Here is a 5,785-nt window from a genome sequence, read left to right on the forward strand (position 1 = left end):
GACTCTGGGCCTGAGGCCTCGGCTTCCTGTTGCCACCAGCTCCTCCTCGGAGGAAGTGGAGTAGCAGATGGTGACACTTGGGGCCCTTTGTCCCAGCCTTTCTCCGCTCCACACCTGTTCCCCATGTGGTGAGGTGTCAGAGAACAGCCATCAGAGACAGGTACTATTCACTATGTGTTTTCACGGACAGAGCCAAAATGAGGATGATTACATAAATTGTTTTAAAATAATAATCCTTGCCTATGAGAATTAATACCATGGGTGGCATTAGCCCAAAGCTGAACAGGCAGTTCATAGAGGTGGCCTTTGGGCAAGGTTGTGGTTCTTTGTGCAAAGTTGCGGGTTGGTGCAATTTCTTGCAATAGTTCCTGTTATCAGGCAAATTGTGTGTAAGGCCCTCACCTGGTGGCCTCTTGGTTCCAGTTAGTTTTGTTTTGACATGGGTGATTCCACTGTGGTGTTCATCACTTTCTCTCTCTTCTGATCTAGATCTTTCCCCCAAAGCATCACTGATCAATCATCCTGTGGTTAGGTTTTGATTGTCACTTAGTGCTGGGATGGACCCACCCAGTTCTTCTGATCCTCCACTGGAGGGAAGTGATTGATAACCAGGAGTCTGTCAAAACCTTTTAGCCACAACTGACCAAGGAGAACGTTTGGAGGGAGTGGCTCTCAGGCGAAGTTTGCCTGAAGCTCACTGTTAAGTTTAATTTTGTCAGTGCCATAGCTGTTGGCTATCATTTTGAAGTGCTGGGACAGTATTATTCTGTTCAGAGTTGTATTTCTATAGAAACTTGACAGGCAAAAAATACAAAGTTTAAAATATGTATAAATAGGAGGGGCGCTGTGGCTCATGGCTCCCACCTATAATCCTAGCACTCTGGGAGGCCGAGGCAGGTGGAGTGCTTGAGCTTAGGAGTTCGAGACCAGCCTGAGCAATAGTGAGACGCTGGTCTCTAAAAACAGCCAGGCATTGTGGTAGGTGCCTGTAGTCCCAGGTACTGGGGAGGCTGAGGCAAGAGAATCACCTGACCCTAGGAGTTTGAGGTTGCTGTGAGCTATGACACCATGGTCCTCTATCAAGGGTGACAAAGCGAGACTGTCTCAAAAAAATGTGCATAACACAAAATTAATATGCTCAACCTGGTTTGCATAATGTAGAACCTGGCTGTAAAGGTAATCAGTTAAACAAATAGAAGAAAATCTTGAGGGAGACAGACGAAGCTTGTTAGAAGCAGATGTTAAAGGGGACTGGAAGAACTCAGAATCCAGTCCAGTCTGCAGGCAGATAATAAGCATTCAAGAACAATACACAGGGCTATGATCTAATAACAGGTATATTATAGGTTTTAGGTATGGTTTTTCTTTAAACATAACTTTTTTTTTTTTAAGGGTGTCTCACTTTGTCACCCTCGGTACAACATAGCTCGCAGCAACCTCAAACCCTTGGGCTCAAGTGATTCTCTTGCCTCAGCCTCCCGGGTAGCTGGGACTACAGGCGCCTACCACACGCCTGGCTATTTTTAGAGGCGGGGTCTCGCTCTTGTTCACGCTGGTCTCAAACCCATGAGTTTAAGCAATCCACCCGTCTCAGCCTCCCAGAGTGCTAGGATTACAGGCATGAGCCACCTCGCCTGGCCAAAACACAATTTTTCTTTAGAAAAAAAAGGTTCCCTATAGTTAGGGTTAGTACCCCTATTTTTATCAAAGATAATAAATACCAGATGAATTTGTTTGTACAAAAAGTTCAGCCTCATCAAACTTGGCCTATTTATTTACATAAGTGCAGCAAGAATATTAATTGACTACTTAGGAATTTCACATTTAAAACCTCTTTTTTTTTTTTTTTTTTTGTAGAGACAGGGTCTCACTTTATGGCCCTCGGTAGAGTGCCGTGGCCTCACACAGCTCACAGCAACCTCCAACTCCTGGGCTTAAGCGATTCTCTTGCCTCAGCCTCCCAAGTAGCTGGGACTACAGGTGCCCGCCACAACACCCGGCTATTTTTTGGTTTCAGTTTGGCCGGGGCCGGGCTTGAACCCGTCACCCTCGGTATATGGGGCCGGCGCCTTACCGACTGAGCCACAGGCGCCGCCCGACATTTAAAACCTCTTAAGGCGGCTCTGTGCCTGTAGCTCAAGCGGCTAAGGTGCCAGCCACATACACCTGAGCTGGCGGGTTCGAATCCAGCCCGGGCCCACCAAACTACAATGACGGCCGCAACAAAAAAATAGCTGGGCATTGTGGTGGGCGCCTATAGTCCCAGCTACTTGGGAGGCAGAGGCAGGAGAATCACTTGAGCCCAGGAGTTGGAGGTTGCTGTGAGCTGTGATGCCACAGCACTCTACCTAGGGTGACAGCTTGAGGCTCTGTCTCAAAAAAGAAAAAAAAAAAACCTCTTAAGGCTACCAGGGTAGACTTCGGATTTTGTCTGCAGTAACATGTATTTCCAATTGTGTCTTTTTATTAAAAATAAAGCTTATTATTAAACATATGTAAACAACTATATTATCATAAAAAATAAGAATACTCATAAATAGTTTCCAAGTTCTGAAAGGATCAGGTAAGGAGAAAAAAGTAAATGTTTCAATTTCTGTTTACAAAAGTATGCTTTACCAGATTGCTATAAAGGATAGATAGCTTTAGAAGAAAGATTTCCTTAAATCTGGAAAACAAAACATTAAAATAAGTGATGAAATGGGCGGTGCCTGTGGCTCAGTGGGTAGGGCACTGGCCCCATATAACGAGGGTGGCGGGTTCAAACCCGGCCCCAGCCAAACTACAACAAAAAAAAATAGCTGGGCGTTGTGGTGGGCGCCTGTAGTCCCAGCTGCTGGGAGGCTGAGACAAGATAATCGCCTAAGCCCAGGAGATGGAGGTTGCTGTGAGCTGTGTGATACCACAACACTCTACCGAGGGCGATAAAGTGAGACTCCCCCCATCTCTACAAAAATAAATAAATAAAATAAAATAAGTGATGAAATTTAAAATAAAAAGTTGTAAACAGGGCAGCGCCTGTGGCTCAAAGGAGTAGGGTGCCGACCTCATATGCTGGAGGTGGCGGGTTCAAACCCAGCCCCTGCCAGAAACTGCAAAAAAAAAAAAAAAGTATAAACACATTATCTTGATCCATTATTCATTCTCATGTAAGTAATTCTTGTTTTGCTTGATCTTGGTTAGCAGTTCCCCAAATTCATCAGTTTCTTTATTAGAGTTCTGGAAATTCTTGTTCAGTTCATTGGTCTTAAAGTTATTGGAAACCCTCATTTGCCAAATGAGAAGTCAAAGACCAAAAATAAAAGATTATTCTGAAACTGATGAGAGGAAACGGAGTCCAGGTTCTGGGTGGGCAGCATCGGTCTTTATTTCCCCCCAGGGGCGAGTGAGCTGAGCTCAAGAAGGAAGTCAGCATGTGGGTTACGGTGGATGCGGGTTTTAAGGGGTGGGAAGTGTGGGGTGGGTATGTTCTCTCCTCTCTGGGTGGGACACCCTATTTGGACATCTCCGCTCTATTTGGGCAGGTCGCTCCATTTGACTCTATCACCAAGGACTTGGCAAAGTCTTTTCTAGATTTTCCATGAAGAAAGAAAGTAATTTTGGAATGGAGCTGATTTCAAATGCTTTTAAAGAATAATCAAATTAATAATTGTGGATAATAAACTTAGAATGACCATAGAAAAATATGATGAGTCCATTATGAACAAAAATTGCCGGGAGCCAAAACATCTCACAAGAATACCCCTTGCTATCTTGATTTTACAGGCAAACTGTTCTCAGGAATTCAACCGTAAACAGCAACGGTACTTTCCCCTTGCGTATCTCTTCAAAAATGCACCCCCCTGCCTTAGGGTCCTTCTCCTAGTAATTTTCCAGAAACTAGTCCCCTCCCCGCCCTGTTAGGAATAGCCCTTAGTTACTTCCTCGTTTGAATGTTTATAAGCCCAGCTGAAAAATAAACTCTTCGGAGCTTGATCAGACTCTTGACTTGCTCTCATTCTTTCGTGTCTCTTGTCCCCTCATTCGACTGACCCCTTTGTTTCCCAGGTCCCCGTTGAATTCCCTGCGGGCTGGGGCAATTGGCGCCCAACGTGGGGCAAGGGTACGGGGGGTGTCATCGAACGTTGCTGCCAGTAAGGGTACCCTTATCATTGGATTGCCGCAACACCAAGGTTGTGAGTGAAAATCCGCACTGTGATCGCCACGCCACAAGAAGGACGTGAGTGAAGATCCGCACTGAGATCGCTGCAGAATTGCCCACCTGCGAGTCTGATCCGTCAAGGTAAGAGAAAGCAACGAGTTTATGGGACAAACGTTAAGTAAACATGACTTGTTTATTCAGGGACTCAAGGAGTCCCTCAAGACATGAGGAATTCGGGTAAAGAAAAAAGATCTCTATAAATTTTTTGTTTTTATTGGTGATATCTGTCCTTGGTTCCCCCAAGGCACTATTGATGTTCTGAGATGGACTAGAGTCGGTGATTGTCTAAAAGATTATTATAGAACATTTGGCCCCGAAAAAATCCCCTTCAGGCATTTTCCTACTGGAACTTGATCTATGATATTTTAAAAACTTACAACCAATGGCCTGATGTCCAAGAGGTTGTTAAAGAAGGGGAGAAGGCGCTTAAAGAACACTCCAGACCACCCTCAGCCTGCCCTGCTGTTTCTGTTCCTATGCCTGAGCCTGAAAAACGGGGGTTCCCTGTCCAGCCCTGAGTGGGAAAATCCTGTATCAATGTTACATCTCATAAATGCCTCTCATTTGTAAAATGTAATAATTTGGTTATTTAAATTGTTCGGGAAACTGAATCTTTGTCTTAGGGTAAGATTCTTACCTTTTAAACCTTCTAGTTATCAGTTTGGCTGAGTGAATGGGTGACTTCATAGTAAACTGGGATCCTGTTTTGTGGAAAGTGAGTTTTTAAGAGTAAGAGAAATTAGACAGGAGAATGGCATTGTGTAAAGAAAGAATCTTGTATGATAAATTTTGTCCTGAAACAGAATGGTTGTGTAAGAAAGTGAAAGGCAGGGCAAAAGTTAAAGAAAGTTTAGAATGTTTGTAGATGGTCTGTGCAGGTTAAATGAAGTTCATAAAAGAGACTTTGTGAAAGAATTTACATGTGATCCAGTTGACTATGTATTTCCTTTAAAATCTTTTGGCTGGTATAGCCGGGCGTTGTGGCGGGTGCCTGTAGTCCCAGCTCCTCGGGAGGCTGAGGCAAGAGAATCGCTTAAGCCCAGGAGTTGGAGGTTGCTGTGAGCTGTGTGATGCCACGGCACTCTACTGAGGGCCATAAAGTGAGACTCTGTCTCTACAAAAAAATAAAAAATAAAAAAAAAGAGTTGGAGCAAGAAAAATCTTTTGGCTGGTAATTTTCTTTAAACAAATGTTTTAGGCCTTTGATATTTAACAAACCTTCCAAAATAAAAACTCTAAATCTGGGGCTATCAGGTTTGTCCCCCAAAACCCACCCCCTCAAGTCCAAGCCTCCTCTCCCTCTCCCGAGCAACTGCCGGCAGCGCAGGACTGGACCTCTGTTCTTCCACCAGCGCAATACTAACACCTGAAATGGGCATCCAAATCCTCTCTACTGGGGTTTATGGCCCCTTGCCCCCCAACACTTTCGGACTTCTTCTTGGCCATGCCAGTACCACCCTGCAAGGCCTCACTATTCCCCCCGCATCATTGATAACGATTACGCCAGAGAAATTAAAATACTTGCTTCCGCCTCCCTCGGCCCTATAACCATTCACCCAGGCCAAAGAATAGCTCAGCTAATATGAC

This window comes from Nycticebus coucang, chromosome 16 (genome assembly GCF_027406575.1).
Source record: "Nycticebus coucang isolate mNycCou1 chromosome 16, mNycCou1.pri, whole genome shotgun sequence".
NCBI lineage: Eukaryota > Metazoa > Chordata > Mammalia > Primates > Lorisidae > Nycticebus > Nycticebus coucang.